General features: G+C 46.2%; 1 protein-coding gene across 3 annotated transcripts in view; it reads left to right on the top strand.

The window, feature by feature from the left end:
- Nucleotides 1-20,739, top strand: part of ARHGAP26 (Rho GTPase activating protein 26) — a 1,692,117-nt gene that overhangs the window by 1,198,942 nt on the left and 472,436 nt on the right. The window lies entirely within an intron of this gene.

Here is a 20,739-nt window from a genome sequence, read left to right as displayed (position 1 = left end):
TAAAATATTTTCACTAACGTGTGGTGCTTGTATGCTGCTTTGTTACTTCCCGGGTGAAACAAAGCCAATGTGGTGCCATATGGCGCCAGCTAGCAGCATGCGGGAGTACAACTTTGAAGAGTTTCTGGCTCCTGTTTGGCACCTTGCGAGCATTCAAAAGGTGATGATTTGGCGGTTAAAAGTATCCATCAGAAATAGGTTGTCTGGCACTTATTTGAGGTCTTTGCCTGGATGTTTATTTTGATTTACATTGTTCATTTGACTGAATTGATCTATGAAGTAACAAACATACAGTTGAACCTACAGTACTGCTGAAGCTTCTTAAAATGGTTGGCACTCAGATTTGAGTCGTTGCTCTGCTTCTTGTGAGGTTGGGCATCGCAGGCGTTTGAGTTTTCATGTCCTGCTTGTTGGATTATATTTCTTAGCAGGCTAACCCCTGTGGGTCATGTGGTCTTGAGGTTTGCCCGCACTCGGGTACAACTTAAGACATCAGGAAGTTATTAGGTGGCATTGTATGTAAAGAAGTCAAGATAACAAACGTTGAGGTCCTTGGTGTCAGTTCATAGCATCCATGTTTGCCTCCCCTCTGGGTTAGTGAAGGGGCAGACGGGTTGAATCTCAGCCTGCGGAGTCCATGGCAGTGTTCTGGGATCAATCCGTGTTCTGTTTGTTAAAGCAACGCTCTAGTGAAGTGCCTTGAGAGGGTTGCAGGGCTCTGGCTGTACAGGCCTGACCTTCTGGCAAAGCTGCATTTAGAATTGGCATGGCTACTGAGAGCTACCGACTAAAATATTCCTGGACCTCATACAGCTGTGTTCTCGCTTTGTCTGAAGAAAGTCTCCGATTCATGGCATCAAAACATATATACTGAGCCTGCAACCGTATCTAAAGTGGGATTTTTTTTTTTTGCCTTAAAACGGATTATTAATCTGCAGAGACTGAATATCAGAGTCTAGTTTCACCTGATACTATGTCCGCGTTTTTTCGATAATTGCACAAACAAATGTATGCAAAGCACTCCTTATTGTATAATTTTGTCCACCTTGCTTGGATATGTCAGCTACTAGTTTACGAAATACAGGTTTATCTTGGACCTTCACGGCGTAATTTGCAGATTTCAAGACTGGGTGAACCCCACAAATATGTCAGCAGTCTTATTTTGACAAAGATACGTACCTTTGACGCACTGGGTCCAATATTTCTTCTCCTCTAGCAGTTAATCTGAAGAAAACTCGGTACTACTGAGCCCTGTTGTTGCATCAGCTCCTCTGTGCATTCTCCGTTTGTAGGAGGCGTTGGAATCCCTCAGTGCTTGCTTGACACAGATGTCCAGCATTCAACTTTCTGCTGATATAAATAGAAGGTAGTATGAAGCTGTAAGCCTGGTATTGATTTTTCTCCCTGTAACCGCAATGAATAATTCTAGTTTTTGCGCCGCATGGTGTTATATCGCGGCCATACACTGATCCGTTCAGAAATCCCACAGTTCTTGAGTGTTGTTCGCGCTGCAGGCCTCCTGCCTGCTCTGAATGGCTTCCATGGAGCTTCAAAGATTCAGAGTGAAGGAAGCTACTGTACACCTACATGTTCACGAGCCACCATATTGCAGTGCTGATGTGTTTTTTAAATAAAGTTAAATTGCAGTCTGGATTTGTAATCCAAGTATCTGATAACTCGCTGGGGGAGAATTTATTATGTGGAATTACTATGGCCAATGTTTCTGATTTTACTGCATAGGCTGCATACAGTACATGCATTTCCCCGCATCATTTTGCTTGCAGTAACATTGAAATTGCTTGATATTCTAAGGGAAAATGGTGGCTTATTCTCACTGCGAACTGGATGTTGTTGGATGTTTGTGTCCCTGGTGCAGTTTTAATAGGAGTGTAAATGTGTCAGATGCTTGCGGACAGGGTTGGTGACCCTTTTGATTTGATTAGAGTGCCTGCCACTTATACTCCTGCTATTAAGTTTTGTTGGGGCTGGGTCACCATTTATAATCATTTGTTTACTTTTATAATGTGGGGAAAATATTGCAGTTTGAAGCTATTCTTCTGATATGCACCTTCTGCTGCACCATTTATATGACTTTTAGACTTGGATGGCCAACAGTCATACCATGTTATGGATCATCTTACATGCATGCCAACATTTTCAAACTGGGAAGTGGGAGACTTTGAAAACAAAATTGGGGTACTGTATTTTCCCCATTTGCTTATATTGAGGCAGAGGCAATTTTGAGGGAGGAACTCCTACATTAGTTCCATATTTTATTTGTGAGTGTCCAACCCAAATCAAGTGTGTTAGCTGGTTTGTTCTTAGTGGTGTGAAGCAACCAATCAACCCCTATCCCTTTATTTGAATACATTCAACGGCATCCTGTCTTTTCAGGGGCTGTTTCATCAAGTACATTTAGTTGTTTAAAAACGTGTGAACTTAAATCCTGGGTGGTTCAGTTGGGAGAACAGAAACTGGGAAAGTGATAAAGCCAAGGTGCTCCTACACAGCTTGTGCGGTGGAAACGGGGTCATCACTCTGATAAGCTTTGTCTGTCTGGCAGCATGATTGATTGAGTATATGGGAAGCTGTTCTGAAAAGAACTATTGACATGACTAAAATCGAGAGAGGTTAGGCCCGTGATCAATCTTCACCTCTAGCAACCTTATTACTGCAGAAGCAGTGCAGCACCAGGCATATGACGGCAGTGAAGTAAATGAATGGCTTAGATGTTGCACATGAAATATTAACTGTAGGAATATGTATTTGGCAGGGAAATCCGATCCATACAGAGGAGGAACGTCAAGGTGACTTCAGACTCGCCCGATTTTCTGAACATCGCTAATCTGATAAAGATTTCTAGCTGCAGATTCCTTACTTTAGAATTATCCCCAGGTGTAAAACTGGTTCTGGAAACTTTACGTGAGCAGTAAACCCTGCGTGCTGTTAGGTGGTGGTGTTCGGCTCTGCATGGCATCGTCCATGCCGGAAGTGACATGCACATTGCCTATTTAGGTACCACCCTAGCGTACAGACATCCGTTTTTAGGTCGAGACTGGGCAGCGCATGCGCTCCCCTGAGAGGCATGCTGTAATCAGGTTTGGACTTTAAGTTCTGGCCATTTTCTGCCTATCTGTTCTATTGGCTTGTGTTACTGTCCTTTTGAAGTTGTTGCTTTTGATTCAGGAATCGGCTTAGTAGTCCCTCCTTAGTACCGCCATGTCTGCATTTGTAACCTCCCATGAGGACTGGACTTTTTACTTGTGTTACACAGTTTGCATTATCTACAGTCTGTTAGCACTATTTTCTTTAATGGGTTTCTCTTCAGCAGGCACTACATGCTTTTCTGCAGGGGCGCCCGCATTGCTTGCACCACTCGTTTTTTGTTGTTGTTTTCATGTACTTTTGTCATTTTTAGTGCTGCCATGCGTGCTTTCAGTTTCATTTTTAGGTCTCGCCTGAGCCAGCGCATGCGCTGCTCTGGCGAGACTTTTAGTAAGGGGGCTTCAAAAAGCTCACCACACGCTTTGTGTGGCCTAAAGCTTGCGGTTATGCGCACGGTTACGCGCACAGGCGCCATCTGGCTTTCCTCTCTCGTCATGGCTCATTAAGCGCATCGCTCGCGGGCACCCTTACAGTGCGCGCATATTGCACACCACTCGCCAGACGTGCCTCATTGTAAACACGCACACAAAGCTACCCAACAACAAGCACATGTGTGGCGTGTGCTTTATTCTATCGTTTGCTCTGCCCGCCTCCTTTGAATGGCGCTGAACTGGGGCAGTGTCAGGGCCGCCGAGCTGCTTTCCTACCGGTCCGCCTGAAACTATCCTGGCAACATGCGGATCTAGCATGCAGACATGAATAGAGACCTTACTGGACTCACGTGCTGTGCCCTCCCCCCCTCCCCCCCCGCTTTCTTCATGGCCACCTCCCCTGCTGCCTGAACCGTCCAACTACAATTACAAGGAAACAATTAATGCTTCTCTTGCTTCCAGCCACTGCGCCAATGGATTTTACTCTTTCTATGTCTTGTGCACTCCCCCTCGTGGCGTGAAGTGAAAGTGCTGGATACATTTTAATAATGCCACCAATTCTATTATGCATACTTCCTGAAAAGTTCTGCTGAACGCTGTTTCCCTAGGATCACTTCCGATGCGTGTGGGAATAACTAATTAGAGTTTGGTGTTGAAAGAGGGGAGGTGGCACATATGCTCACACTCCCATTTAAGTGGAAGACTCAGGATTTTTTAAGCTAGAAATTATAGCTTTCTTCTCCTTAAAGCATCCATCATTCTAAAGCAAGGTAATGAGGGAAGTGACTTCTTAATCTCTCTCCTATTGTTCCTAAAGTCGGCATGTATGAGGTGAAAAGTGAGTTTTCTTGAAAGGACGGAGCCCTTATTCCTGTACCCCGGAAGCAACCCTGTAAGGTTATTTCTGTCTCTACAGGTTTCTTGAATCGCAGGTGGTTGAGTATACCTCTTATTAAATTGAGGTTGCTCTTCTGTAGGTGATGCATCAGAACAGTGACTACATGGGCAACTGTGACACATTTCTCACTTCAATGTCCTTATCTTAAGGGCAAACGCTGAATAGCAGGAAAATGGCTACACCATGCATGGTTGCACATTAATGCCCTGAAACATGGATAAAGTCTCGATTTGCCAAAATAGCAACCGAGGCTTTGACTGAATTAAATGTGCAGAATCAGTAAAAGGCATTAAATACAACTGAATGAGTGGTGTATTCTTGCACCCACTAATTCAATAGGTCACTGTCCAACTTGAGAAGTATTTGAACATTCCCCCCCCCCCCCCCTCTTCTGCAGAGTAGCTGTTATTCACCCCAACCCGGAAGTGCCCAAGAACATGACAAAGAGCACGAGGGAACGCCAAAGTAGCAAATGATTTTGCGCAAACCAAACCTTGAATTGTACACCTTGTTACAATACATTCCATGTCCCTCCAATTCCATGATTGTTTATCTCTCTCTAATATATAATTCACACTGTAAAACATGGTTCTTCCCACTTCACATTGCAAACATAGTTGCCAAGGGCATCACTGCATGTATAGCTTATTCAACTGGTCATGATTACCAACATCTGACTGTATGTTGGCCTACTGGCCTATGTTTAGCATGCACAATAATAAAACTACAGGTGCCAGAATTCACAGTGCTACTGGCAAAAGCCAAGCCTCCACACAAGCATTGGCATAGCGAATAGGTCTTGCCTTTGGGACCTTATAAGTGTTTAGCCATGCAACAGTTAATGTTGTTGCACCGAGGATATTGTGCTGCATAGCTAAATACTTATGAGGTCCCAAAGGCGAGACCTATTGGCTATGCCAATGCTTGTTATTTTTAGCACACCATGTGCGCTTTAACTTTTACAAGGCCGGTTGCACACACCACTCGTGGGACGCTGTCCTTAAGCCATAATGGCAGCCGCTTCTTGTTGTAAATTGTAAACAGCTCTTCAAACACAAGCCTATGTTTTTAGTGGCTCCATGTGTGCCTTGTTTCTTTTGGGCGGATCGCCAAATTCGTGTTTTTTTTCTCCAGCTAGTAATGTCCAAACTGGGCACAATTGCCACATCGACATCTTGCTTCACATTCTCACCATCTGTAAACCACCCTCTATTACCCAGCACTGTGAAGCAACCACAGGGCAGCGTGTGCACTTTACAAAAACAAAAAATACATAAATACAGTTAACTTGTGTTTCTTCAAAATGTGTGCTTTAAGCTATTGTTACTGCCCGTTTCTGACAGAAGCGAGGCAAGCCTTCCAGCACTATTTTCTTAAATGCCTTGTTCCGCTTTCCCGCATTGCTTTAAAAAAATTTACCCAGCGCGGCAGCCTCGGCTGCAATAATGGCGACCGCGCCTTTGTTTGGTTAATTGCGATTGTCAAAGCGGCCTTTTTTCCGGTTTATTTACTTTTCTGTAGAAGTGGTAGCACCTGGACTGCCATCCACTGAAAATATTCCATTAGAAGCTCTGGGTAGAGCTTTCCCACCGCCTCCCCCTGAGAAGAGAAACAAGGAGACCACAGACATGAACGCCAAGAAGTTTCGGAACCACTTCCTGCTCAGGAGGAACTCTGCCTCGGAGGAGCTGGCTCTGCCCATGAAGACTGAGGAGATGCAGCAAGAAAACTGCTGCACACCGCCCTTCTCCCTGGTAAGACGACGACTTGGTGATGGCTGTATAAACCTACTTTTTACTACTTCTCTCCCTGGTGTCTTAGCGCACTGAAGCAGACTTCTAACTGCCCGTAGTAATCTATAAACCATCAATCGCAGACCATACCGCAGCACTACAGAGGGCGTGGTGTTGGCGGTCATGGATGAACTTAAGGGGAAAGCTGATATCAATCTCCCCCAGGCTTTGGTTCTCCTCGATCTGTCCGCTGCGTTTGACACGGTCGATCATGCCATTCTTCTCGACGGTGTCAGCGCAGCGGGCATTCAGGGCACTGCCCTTTCTTGGATCGCGTCCTTCCTTCTAGGCAGGACGCAAGCGGTTCATCTCTCCGGATTTTCCGCTCCCCCTCGCTCGGTCACCTGTGGGGTGCCGCAGGGCTCTTCTCTTTCACCTCTTCTTTTTAATCTTTATATCCGCCCTCTTGTTTCTTCTCTTCTCGAGCTGGGGGTTTCCGTGTATAACTACGCTGATGACCTCCAGCTTGTTTTCGATCTTTCATCCCCTCTTCTTTCCCTTCCTAAATTTTGCTCTACTCTAGTTTTCATCTCGCAGTGGATGAGCTCCAATCATTTGAAGCTCAATCCGGATAAAACGGAGCTTGTCCTCACCGGTGGCCCTTCCAACCCCTGGTCCCCTGTTCATTGGCCTCTTTCTTTTGGTCCTCCCCGGTACCTGTCTCTTCTGCCCGGACCTTGGGCATTAAGATCAGCCATGACCTGTCCATGCACTCACAAATTAGTTCTGTTGTTTCTTCATGTTTTCTTTCCCTTCGTATCATTCGCAAGATTTCCCGGTTTTTCTCGGTTGATGCGCTTAAAACTATAGTCATCGCTTTAATCATCTCCCGCCTTGACTATGGGAATGGCCTGTATGTTGGCATCCCGGCCTATGAAACCCGCCGTCTTCAGGCCATCCAAAATCAGGCGGCCCGACTTATTCTTCGTTTACCCAAATGTTCTCACATCACTCCTGCTCTCAGGTCTCTTCACTGGCTCCCTGTACATTTCAGATCTTTTTTTAAACTCGCCTGCCTGGCCTTCCTGGCCCATCATCGTTCCGCCCCACAGTTAGTTAATTCCCTTATCACTTCTCATGCCCCCGCTCGCACTCTTCGTTCTTCATCACTGTCTTTGCTTCACATTCCCCGCTTTCGTAAATCTCGTACCGGGGGTACCCGCTTCTCGGTTTTGGCCCCTCGGCTTTGGAACAGCCTCCCTCTTGCTATCCGCTCCATCCCCATCTACCTTCACTTCCGCAAGGCCCTTAAAACTTTTCTTTTTTCTCAGGCTTTTCCTGGCTAGTCCTTCTGGGTTTTTTCTGTGAGTATGTATGAGCCTCCAGCGCCAGGAAGCCGCTTTGGCCACAGTGCGCTTTATTAAATTCCTCTTTTCATTTCATTTCATTTCTTTTCATTTCATTTAATTTCATTTCACAATTTATTACACGATATAAAAGCATAGCATAGTAACATAACACATAGAACAAGCATTTGTATTGCAACAGGTCTCGCATTTTCGAAACTTTGACCTATTGGTATTATAAATGACACTGCCTTTTATTTATGTGTACTTTGTACATAGTCGTTGCCTGCAGGTTTTTTAAACACAAATAAAAAGCATTGCCATTTACAATGCCAATAGCTCAAAATCTCGCAGATGCGAGACCTATTGCATAGCAATTACTTGTTCTCTTTCTGCACTACTCAGCGCAGATCCGGAGATGAGCCACCCCAGTCACTTTTTGACTGACCTTTTTTCATCCTTCGGTAAAAGATTTTTGAGATTTTGTCTCCCATTGTGGCAGGTACATCCCCAAGATAGACTGGTTTCAAGCCCTGTTGCACCTGTCATCGGCAGATGTCGGTTATGGACTCACACCTCGTCTGTATCTAACGCCAAAAGCGCAACCACGATGTTAAGACCTGCGTCGATTGTTCCTCAATGCCCCCCAAGGCTGGAGGGAGTAGTCACTCAAGCTCCTTGCTGCTCGACCAGCAACACCACTATGGTCTAAATCCCTATTGAGAGGAGCGTCCCGGGGATCAGTCGCAGGACCACTCCAAGACCTTGATGTCACAGTTGAAGCCATCTGGTTAAGTCCCACAAATGTAAGAAGAACAAGAAGTCGAAGAGGACTTCGACTTTGCCCCGTCCGTTGAAGTCATCTGATGCGCCTCTGGAATGTCGGCATTCGAGGCCTGGCTCTGTGGTTGAACCTGCGCCAGGACCGTCTACGCACCTCCAAGTTTCCTGGAGCCAGCACGACCCAACCCTACTTTGTGAGTTTTATGAGGCAATGTACCTAATTTTTCGGCGACCCTGCCCCGCTGGCATGCTCTCCGGTCCCATGGGTTCAGAAGGGGCCCCTACTTGTCTTCTGCAGTCAGGCTGTTCCCCAGCACCAGTCGGGCCCCTTGGATCCATGGCTAGATCTAGAGTGGAGCCGGTCAAGCCACCTCGACCTTCGCTGCTGCCAGTTCCATTGCCGATGTCCCCGGTGCTGCAGTCCCCATACTCATCCCGGCTCTGACATGGAGCCAGATGGAGGTTGTGCGACTCAGGAGACAGCTGAAGGCATTTCACCCAGACCAGAGCCTGCGCTGTATTCCTATGGGCTAGCACTTAGGGATGATTGGGAGAGGCTACTGGAACCTGATTAATACCAGCCCCTAGATGTCACAGAGGTTAACTGGTGTGAGGATCTGGTAGATGCCAGTGGTCTGGACACCTCCCCTGATACTGACTTGGTCCGTCCTCCCACATTGACTATGGAGGAGGAAACCTCCTTTACTTGGTAGTGAGAAGGGCGGCTAAGGTCCTGGACCTTCAGTTGCCCCTCTGGCTGTCAAGATGAACGTCTTGACGGAGGTGCTTCAGCTGGGAGTTACCCCTTTCTGAATGGTTTTCCCTTTAAATGAAAGTCCTCACGGACATCCTTCTCTGAGCCTAGTCCAAGCCCTGCATTGGGGGCTCCTGTGAATAGGTCAATTGCCTGCCACCCCCGACTGCCCCAGGGGACCCCAGTTTCCTCACCCATCACACCGGAGAGCTTAATGGTCCAACCCTCCACTTCCAGAGTAAACCCTGGCATATTCCCTACCTCTCCCTTAGACAGGGAATCGAAGAGGCTGGATACCCTTAGGAAGATGTTTTCTCCACCAGCTTGGCACTGCGGTCGGTGAACACTGCATGCCTTTTTGGCCGATACTCCCATTTGCTCTGGGACTCACTTGCGCAGGTTCTGCCTATGGTCTCAGAAGAGGCCCGAGCCATTCTTTCCCAAGCTATTGCTGATGGGAGAGATGCAGCAAAGTTCGCCATTTTCTGTGGGCTGGATGCGACCGACTCACTGGGCAGAGCGGTTTCATCCTCAGTGGCCCTTGAGCTGCACTCTGGTTGAGAACCACTGACTTTTCAGGGATATCCAGGCCTCGCTCATGGACATGCTCTTCGATGGGTCCCGTCACTTCGGAGACAAGTTGGACTCAGAGCTGGAGTGCTTCAAGTGCAGCAGTGCTACAGCCAGGTCATTGGGTATTCTCATGGTCCCTTGACGACCGCAGCCCGCCTTTTGCTTTTTTTGTGGCAACGGAAAAGGCTTCCAGCTGTGCCTCTACCCACCCAGCAACCTCTCCCATAGGTATCCTATCCTATGCGTGGCCAAGGACTCAGTACCCACAGACCTCGTGGGTCAGGTAGCAAGAGGTCTGGCCAGTCTACCACCTCTAGTACCTGCAGCCTCCAAGCCTCTTTAGTTTGCCCTTCAACCATCTTGGGCATCCAGTGGGAGGGAAGATGCCCCATCAGCTGCACCACTGTACGTCAGTAACATCAGAGCGCTTGGTTTTCTAGACTGTCCAAAGGGGCTACTCCCTCCCCTTTGTGACTACCCCACCACCCATGCCACCAACTTGCGACAGGCTGACGGAGGACCACATCTCCTTACTCTGCCAGGAAGTGGCAGCTCACTTTGCCAAGGGAGCCATAGAGAGGATGGTGGCATCAGAAGTAGGTTGTGGTAGTTATACCTACTTCTTTATGGTGCCCAAGGACAGAGACCTTTGTCCTATCCTAGACTTGCGCCCTCTCAATTTCTTCCTGAAATTGGAGAAATTCAAAATGAATCCGCTTGCTCAAATCTGGTCTGCCATGGACTTGGGATACTGGATGGTAGCGTTGAACTTGCAGGACATATACTTCCATATTCCGGTCCTGGTTGCCCACAGACGTTTTCTGCGGTTCATGGTAGGCCACAATCGTTTTCAGTTCACCATGATCCCTTTTGGCCTTAACAGTGCCCTCGGGTGTTCACCAAGGTGACGGCCTTGGTTGCAGCTCACCTGTGGAGATCAGAGATGCTACTCTTCCCCTAACTCAGCGGCTAGCTGTTAAATGAGAGCTCGCCTTAGGTGGTCGGCTCTCACCTCCAGACTATGGCGACCTCCTGTACTCTCTGGGGTTCACTATCAACGTGCCAAAGTGTCACCTGGTCCGTTCTCAGAGGCTTACTTTCATCTGGGCTGTTCTGGACACAATGACATTTCGGGCTTATTCTCCCGAGCGTCGACTTCAGTATATTCGGACTATGATACTGATGCTTCAGCCTCTATCCTGGATTTCAGTTACACTGACTGAGACTGCTGGACCTCATGGCCTCCTGCATCCTGCTTGTAAAGCATGCCCGTCCGGCATATGAGGGCTCTATAGTGGGACCTGAAGTTCTAATGGGCATAGCATCAGGGGAATCTCTCCAAGGAGGACATTGCCAATGATCTGCAGTAGTGGCTGATGAACCATAATTGGGTCCGTGGCTAACCTCTCTCACTCCCCCAACTAGATCAGACGGTAGAGACAGACGCATCACTCCTGGATGTGGATGGCCACCTGGAAGCAGTGGGAATCAGAGAACTCTGGAATCCTCTGGACACCACATCAAACTGTTGGAGCTCAGCTCAATCCAGCTGGTATTGAAAGCCTTTCTACCCTCCATCAAGGAAAGGCTAGTGCAGGTGATCAGACAGCACCAACTCCATGTGGTACTGCAACAAACAAGTGGGGTGGGATTGTGGACACTCTGTCAAAAGGCCTTATGTCTCTGGAATGTCAGGGCATTTCCCTGGTAGTTCAACACCTGGTGGGCTCTCTGAACACCAGAGCTGACAAACTCAACTGAATATGCCTAGCAGATCATGAGTGGCGTATTCAACCGGAGGTGGTGCAAGGTCTCTTTCAGGAGTATGTAGAGCCTTGGGTAGATTTGTTCACCGAGAACCCACAATGTTTTTCGGTTCTGCACGTTGGGGGTTTCCAAGGCGACTCTCACTTGGAGACGCTTTTTGTCTTGAGTGGAGCTCCATCGTCCTGTATGGCTTTCCGCTAATGCCACTCCTGCCCAGAGTCCTCAAGAAGATCAGGAACGACCGAGCCCAAGTCATCCTTGTATCTTCGGACTGGGCTTGAAGAATCTGGTTTCCCGAGCTGCTGAGCCTGTGCATCGGTCGTCCAAACACGTTGCCCATTCAGGAGGATCATCTGTTGCAGCAGCAGAGTTTGGGTTCTCCACCTGAAACGGTCAATGCTCCGCCTTAATGTGTGGAGATTGAATGGCGACAGTTGACCACTTTTAGCCTTCTGTCTGAAGACTGTAATGTTACCTTAGAAGCTCGACGTCCCTTCACCAAGACGGTATACGCTGGCCGTTTGAACAAGCTTGTGGCATTGTGTGCAGACAAACAGGTTGACCCCTTATCAGCTCCCCTTTCCCAGTTTTTTGTTTATCCTTACCCTGGTCCAGCAGGGCTTTGCATTGGGCATGTTAAAAGGGTTATTTATCTGTTATCTCTACCTCTCTGTGGTTGTCAGATTAGCCCTCTCTTTTCAGTCCCCTAATGTAAATAGCACATGCTCCCTCTCCAGCTCCCTTCGTTATGTTGTTCTTACTTTTCTTATGGACACTCCCTTTGAGCTGCTTCAGAACTGCTCTCTCAGGCTCCTCACCATCAAGACAACTTTCTGGTGGCAATTTCATCTGTTCGGAGGGTTAGTGAACTGCAGGCGATGTGATCTCAGCCTCCATACATCTCTTTCTACCAAGACAAACTGGTCCTTTGGACTAGAGCATCCTTCTTGCAGAAGGTAGTCACCTTGTTCACATAGGTCAGTCCATCACCTTGCTCCACCGTATCCCTTTGAGAAAGAGGAGAGACTCCACTGCTGGACCCAGAAAGAGTGCGGTTGTTCTACAAGATCATTACCCGTGGGGTACGTTGGAGCTAAGAAAGGAAAGGCAGTGCAGAAACGAGCCATCTCCAGATGGATTGTGCTCTGCATTAAGATCTGCTGAGCATTGGGCAAAATGCAACCCTAGGTGGGCATGTGTACTCATTCCACTAGAGCAAAGGCTGTGACCACTGTTAGCTTGCAGAGTTCCAGTCCAGGACATCTGTCAGGCTGCAACTTGTGCTTTGCTGCACACATTCACCAAGCATTGCTGCCGGGACAGTCAGGTCTGTCTGTATGGGCATTTGGTTCTGCAGGACTTTCTAGTATAAATTAAGTTGGAAGACACTTGGGTATCTCTGTTAAGGTAAGGAACCTGCCACTAGAGGTCTCTATTACATGAACAAGTTACTTACCTTCGGTAACCTCTTATCTGGTAGAGACTCTGTCTAGCCTTAGATTCCTTACTGCCCCACCCATCCTCCCCACTTTGTGAATGGAATTTTAGGTACAGGGCTGCTCCCTTTTCAGCATCGTAGTTTCACACACCAGTGGTCAGTGTTTGTGGCTCCGCGCTGCTGGCGGGGAAAGTCACGAAAAGAAACGGACAATAGCACACTGGGGTGGCGCCTATATAGGCACCATGCACGTCACTTCCGGTGCCAAAAACACAATCATGTGCAGGGGAACTGCTCAGGAAAAAAATCCAAATCCAGTCTGATGCCTATGGATAATTCTTAGGTAAGTAATCTGAGGCTAGATAGTCTCTACTACATAAGGTGTTACCGAAGGTAAGTATATTGTTCTTTTAGATGACTCTGATGTCCACCAGGAGGGACATCACTCACTTCGACCATGACTGACAGGTTGCAAGACACGAAGGCATGCAGAGTTCATTCATACAGCCCAACATTTATGAAGACTTGCTAAACAAATTAGATTCCTTGGTAGCAGCATCCCTATTCCTTCAAATAGAACAAGCCTATGTGATACAGTTGACTATACCATCATTCTCCTAAAAAATAAATGCCCTGATGGGAATAACCAATGCCCCTCTATAAATGACCCCTCTAGGGGAACACTACTAGCTCATCAAACTGCATACTAGTCTGAGAAAGACAGTGTCCTGCCCCTATTTTGTGTTTTTCAAAGATGCCCACTGTTTTTACAAATAAGAAACATTAAAGATGTTCATCTGGGCTTAGACTTTTCTGTCCATTTACAAAAAACATAACTGTAAGAAAGGGGTTCCACTCAGTTAATGCCCCCTGGCATTTTTACTTTTTAGACTACTTATGCCTAGAGTGAGTTTTACCACCTGAATCTCACTCATTGTGATCTTCGTTGAAATGGATTAAACCATGAGGTTCTGGGCTGGTTGCACGTGAAAACATGCATATATGCATGTGGACATCTGTACATGCTGAGCATGAGAGTCTATGGTCTAAAGCAGGCCGGTATCTGCGCACAGGTAGCCTCTTGTAGAAGAGACCCTTCAGGGATTGCTGATGACCTTGGGTGGCCTTAGTGTGTGAGTATGTACATCTGTAGTAATTACTAAGTGTGTGTTCTTCTCTGTATTTCACACTACAGTTGAAATCTGTACCAACCTACAATTACACCATAGTTAAGCCTAAAGTCACGATTGACCCAACAATATTATGGTAAATCAGGATACCCTTCAGATCGGATATTAATTTCCACATATTTATACTCCTTGTGGCACATCAAGATTTTTAATATTTTTCTGACTTAGCTCCTAAGTAGATTAGTGCCTTTGGATGATCCTGCTAGGCCAAATTAATTACTCTGCTGGCTCATTGGAGGATCAAACGCCTTCTCACACAATAAAGACATTAGCCAGTAATTAGGCCTGCACCTGGGAAAGGAACGGGTGGGAACGAATATTGCTTGTGCTATTTACTTTTCACACTGCACCTGGCAAGGGAAGGCTTAATCCCACAGAAACCAAGAAGGGTAGCCGGATCTCTGGAGCCAGTCACAGGAAGTGTTCCATTTTGAGGTTTTCGAGGAAGGGAACCAGCGAACTGCCGTAGTTACTAGTGGGGCTTAGACTCTTGGAGGTTCTCTTTCAATATAGCACTTAACTGCACCATCTTGGAAACACCAAAATACTGTGCAGGAGGGTTGGAGCAGCGTGACGTGTCACTCTAGGATTGGGCAGAGGTGCCTAGCTTTTGGAGGTTTCCACTTTTGCTTTAAAACCCCTGCACAAGGCAGTGTCTTTTGATAATAGTCCCGGGGAAGCTGCATTATTATGATTAATTTTATAAGGTGCACAGCTACCCGGAGGTTTCCCGGCGCCAACAGAGAGAACACGAGAGAAAAGGAGGACATCACTGGTTAAATAGCCAATTTTTTAGGCCTTTGCGAAAGTTGTTATAGCTGGTTTCGTGCCGATGAGGCGTGGGGAGCGAATTCCATAGTAGCGGGGCCAGGTAAGCGAAAGATCGGCCACCCAAACGCATCCGTTTGATCCTGGGGACTTGAAATTTGGCCTGTGAAGATGAACGAAGAAGGTGTGTAGGAAGGTAGTGATAAGCTAAGGCACTCAAATACTGAGGCGCTGTCCCCGATTTGATCTTATGCATGTAGCATAGGGCCTTGAATTTGGTATGATTCTGTATCTTAAGCCAATGAACGTCACGGAGAGAACCTGAGATGGAGGCATTTTTAGGTACATGTCAGAGCAGTCTGGCCGCGGAGTTCTGCACTACCTGCAGTTTTCGAACCACCTCCTTATTGGCTCCTAAGTACAGGACGTTGCCATAGTCCAGCCTGGAGGTAATCCAGGCCTGGATCACTGTTCTTTGTGTGGGACTAGGCAACATCCAAAGTATTTTTCTGAACCATTTCAGGATGGTGAAGCAGGTTGAGGCGACCTTGACCGCTTGCTGCCTCATAGATAACTGGTCATCTATAAGTACGCTTAAATTGCAAGCTGATTGCACCAGTTGAGGCAGATCTCCCATTTGAGGAGGCCAATGACGGGGACCCCAGAGATCTTTGTTTTTCCCAAGAATGAGAACTTCAGTTTTTCCACCGTTTAGTTTCAACCGATTGGTGTGCCTCCAGCTAGCTATCTTTTGTAGCCCAACCTGGAGAGATACCACCATAGATGCCTCATTGGTGGGCAACAAGAAGATAAGCTGGGTATCATCAGCATACGAGAAGATAGACAGCCCAGCTTATTCCGCTAGTGTTGCTAGAGGGCTAACATAGATATTGAACAATAATGGGCTGAGGATTGAACCCTGTGGTACTCCGTAAGGAGAAGCGTGGGACTTAGAGCTTGTAGACGGGGAAAAAACCTGAAAAGTCCGGCCGGTCAAAAAATCCTTGAGCCATTTGAATGCTGAACCAACAATGCCCACAGGTTGTAGAGCTTCTAGTAGGGCAGTATGTGACAGTGTCAAAAGCGGCACTCAAATCAAGCAGTATGAGTGCCAACGTTTCACCCATGTCAAGATGATGGCGCAGAGTTTCAGTAACTCCCTGGAGCGTGGTTTCTGTAGAAAACCCCGCTGTAAAACCCGATTGTGATGCATGTAAGATGTTTTGGGAGTCTACAAACTGCGTTAGTTGTTGGTTGACGTGCTTTTCTAAAACTTTAGAAATGGCAGGAAGTAGCAAAATCGGGCGGAAGTTGGAGGGTTCAGCTGGATCAGAATTGGGTTTTTTCAAAAGGGGGAGAACCATGGCATGTTTCCATGCAGATGGTAAGATTGCTTCCTTCAGTGACGCATTAAGCAACTCCATGATGAGTTTGAGTGACGATTGCTTCAGTTTTTGAAGAATGGAGATGGGAAGAGGATCGTTTGGTGAGCCAGATTTAAGGCAAATTAAGATGCGGCTGAAGGAAGGGATGTCCAGAGGCATCCAGTTTTTTAACGTGTTAGTTGGCACGGTGCTATGGGTCCCCAGTAGAGTAACGCAGCCTAACGTGGAGGGAGCGCTCTTTGCTTGCTGCTCCACATTAGTTGTAACTGCATTTAGTTCTGTGTAGATTTTCTCTACTTTGCCAATAAAGAACTTTGCCAAGTCATCGCATTGAACTTCATTGAGCACGGGTGGTGTCGGTTGGCAGGTTGCACCTGAAAGCTCCTTTACTATTTTGAGCAAAACTTTGGGATTATTAAGTGTCGCTGTAATAGTGTTGTTAACATATTCAGCTCGAGCAGCGTTGCACAGAGAATGGTAATCCCTTTCGGCAAGCTAGTAAATATATCTGGATTCCGGCGCATAGTCCTTCCTCCAACGTCTTTCCAGTGCTTTGCATTTGGTTTTTTCTACTTTTAGCTTTTCCGAGAACCAAGGGGCAGGGGGACGATGATTATTCATTTTTTTTTTATAGAAGTTGGAAGGCAAGCATCGATGGATGTCATGATCCAAGTATGGATGGTGTCCGAATAAGCTGTCTTAATAGAAGAGATGGCAGGAATGTTATTAACGAGATGTTGATTTTTAAGAATACAAGTCTAGATTCTTCCAGTTTCTGAACTCCGGTCTGGTGGTTGAAATGAATGTGTTATCACACCACCGATCTAGCCTCACCTTAAAACCGACCAAAAAATGATCTGACCAGAGTATAGGAAGAGCTGTCTGGCATGAGATATTGGGTAAATTGGAAAAGATAGGGTCTAACAAGTATCCTGCCCTATGGGTGGGGCCTGAGTTAGAGTAAAACATTCATAGTTGCCAGATCGGCTATCCAGGCAGAGCTAATAGTGCATGCAGGGTCATTGAAATGAATATTTAAATTTCCCAGGATAGTAAAATTGGCCGTGTCTAACAGAAAAGGGGCTATGAGTTCCGGAAACGTCGTTTCCCGCGGCCCTACTGGCCCCGGCGGACGGTAAACCAAGATCCCAGAACGAATGAGTTGAGGTAAGAGAAAGAGTTTAAAGAAGCTGGTCTCACAACCCTCAAAGGGTAGATTCTTCCATTTTCAGGTAAACGCCTTTTCAAAAATTAACGCAATGCCACCACCAATTTTGTCCCCACGATTCTTTCTAATGATCGTGTAATTGGGTGGTAGGGTGGCCGCAACATGGAGACCAGAGCTCTCATGTAGCCATGTTTCTGTTGGGAAGATCGCATCAGGTTGTATATTCTGTAAGAGGTCGTAGATGTCCTCCTTGTGTTTGGGCAGCGATCTACAGTTTGTTAAAAAAGGTAAATTCTTTTAAGGAAGTTGCCTTACTCTTGACTGCCTTACATTAAGAGAGAAGACACCTGACCCTTGCTGCAAAAATGGAATCAAGGACTTCTGATTTCGGTTGGCACTCATGGACTAGGATGTATTTCTCCAGGGGGAAAGTAGAGGGATCACCCTGCTGGGGTGACCCTGGAGGGCTCCTCTTGATCTTCCTTGAACTGGTCCTGCTGAAGTGTGAAGAGGAAGGAGGGTGACCCTGACCCAGGTGCTCTGTAAGTGGCTGGGGAAGATGGTGGGTGAAGGCAGGGTGTGCACTCTACCATGGGCTTATGGTGGTGCTGCAGAGGAATAATCTGGATCTAGGAGACATGCCAGGTGCCCAGACAAGGATACCGGTTGTTTGAGAAGAGAGAGCAGAACAAAACAAGCTCCCCAAGCTGCGCTCTGCATTAAGATCTAATATGCATTGGCTAAGAAGCAGCCTCTGATGAGACTGAGGCTCATTCCACCAGGCCACGGCTGCTACACCTGCATTGGTACGCAGAGTACTTGTTCTGGACAATGATCAGGCTGCAACTTGGGCATCCGTGCTCACATTCTACTACTACTACTTCCTCAACAGTCCAGTCCATTAAGTGGGGCATTTTGCCCACTTTCTCCTGTAGGACCTTTTAATTTGAGCCTGTTCTCAGACCCGCCACCTTGGGACAAGGATACTTCATGTAACCACAGATTCCTCACTGTTCTCCCAGCTTCCTATTTTTGCCTCCTTAGCATCTGAAAAGATTCCAAGTTAGAGATCGGTCCACTGTCATCAACAATTATGCCATGCTCCACGTTTGAGTATGCGGACGTGAAAGAGGCTATACAAATTCATGTCCGAGAAGGTGGTGGTGCTAACATGCGACTCCACACCATCTCTTAAAGCAAAGTACGGAGCCACCGCAGAGCCACACAATGCCATCTGTGGGCATGCAGGAGCATTTCTGAATAATTCTCTAGCTCCAGTCTGTTGTCTGTGGCTATTGTAAGTGTGAGGAATCTGTGGTTTGGTAGACTATCTAGCAGAACAGAAGTGCTTTACTGAGGGAAAGTCTCTGTTCTGTCATCGCCTTGTGCACCTCTTTGTTTTCTCTCCGTCATTGCTCCCTTACTGCTAAACTTTCTTCAACCAGTAAATTCATCAAGGAGATTCACTTCCTTGCTTTCAGAACCCCCTAAAAAATGACAGATAACACATTTTTCCTATGCTCCCTCTCCCAACGATGAGCTTATCTGTATTGCAATTATCAACAGCCGTCCGTCATAAAATAATAGTAATACTTAAGCTTGTGCCATTATTTAGCTCTGCTAGTGTTTGTTTATACTGGAAATGGAAACCATTAGCGAATTTCGTGGCAGTTATGCGCAGCACATTCTTTGAAAACTCCGACTTCAGCTACACGTTGCACGCCTTGACCCTAAAGTCTTTTTTCCGGAATAGTTGAGATTCCATTTTGGCCAGATTATAAGTGTCCAGGTGTCCCACTCACCCCTTCGCTTCCGTTGTGCTCATACATCAGGAGGTGCCCTTACTGATACTTGAATGGGTTCATTATGACTTCATGTCCTGGTCTGTGGTTTTTAACTCTCCTTCTTGCTCTGGCTTCTTGGCCTCAGCAGCTGTGAGACGGTGATTGATGAAGTGTGCCTTGCAAGCTGTGTTGTTGTTTTAAGGCTCCAACGTGGAACTGCTTGGTCTTGGCGCAGATTGGTCTCGCGAGATGCAGTTCTGTATCTTTGTGGTTACTAGAAATGAACTCCACACATCACCTATGCTTCCCACTGATCACGAGTTTTACTATGAACTAAAAAAATAAAAAAAATAGAAAGAATAGCTTCGCTTAAAAGTAGGAATATTGGAGATGTGTTTTTTTTACTACTCAGACAGTTCCATTGGTTTTGTTCTTGATATTCCATAAATTTTGAATGTATAATTATTTCTGTATTTTTTTCTAAATTTCTATGGCAGTTTTAACCAGATCTAGCCTGTGTAGAAGGGGGCTTGTAAAGTCTGTGATTCTCAAAGTGACCAGATTTGCCCCAGAGTTGCAGTGTGTTAAAGTAACTTGTGACTTTCAACAGTTATTTCACATTGTCCATTGCTAATAATTGCAGTCTGTCGTGCATGAGACTTGGGATGTGCCCTATGAAAATAGTTCACTGTGGGAAGCTTATTTGATTGTAACTGTGAAATATTACAATATTCTATGAGTCCATGTGGCACATAAGTTTCCCGATCAGGTGAGGAGGAATGGGATGACCCAAATCTACATGACGTGCAGCTGTAGACTAAAAACAGTCTCAAACAAATTTAATATACACCTAAATAGTTTGAACAAAAATGTACATGGAATCGTATCCTATAAGGTTATCAAAGTAAATGACTTTGATAACCGTATAGGATACGATTCCATGTACATTTTTGTTCAAACTATTTAGGTGAATATTACATTTGTTTGAGACTGTTTTTAGTCTACAGCTGTGCGTCATGTAGGTTTGGGTCATCCCATTCCTCCTCACCTGATCATAGTTTACACAGGGGTTAGGGCCAAACCCCAGCACATGACTGCACGCTTTACATATATCTAACCTTTCAATAAGTTAACACTTCAGCGATACAACCATTCTTAAACGGTGTGCAGGCTCATCCCGTATTTCACTATTACATAAGTTTCCCGAGCCATATATCTTCCGTCTGTTTGATACAGTTATATGAATTATTCGTCTGTGCCTTTTAATATATTGTATTGATCAGTTTTGGTATATTTTCTGAACTGTGTTTAATCTGCTTTTATGGGCTCGGTTGGCCGAATAATGCTTCTTTGACTTGAAGTACACTCAAGAAGGGTTCTGTGCAGTACTCTACTACTTACTGGTCAGTTGGTACTAGTTCTCTAGTTTACCATTGCAGGATAACTTTTACTTAAGGATATAGTACCCATTGCTTATAGTGGTGCTGCCAAACCTTGGCTCTATAGAGAACAGTTTCAGGTCTGGACTTGCAAGCGTTTATTTCTCACCTTGTGAATTTCCCCAGGAAATAGACTAGTTCTGGAAACTTTTGTAGCAATTCCCTCGCATGTCGGTA

The sequence above is a fragment of the Triturus cristatus genome, chromosome 7, assembly GCF_964204655.1.
Source record: "Triturus cristatus chromosome 7, aTriCri1.1, whole genome shotgun sequence".
Taxonomy (NCBI): Eukaryota; Metazoa; Chordata; class Amphibia; order Caudata; family Salamandridae; genus Triturus; species Triturus cristatus.
Note: the sequence above shows the minus strand (reverse complement) of the source record. Positions and strands in the feature narration are given on the sequence as shown.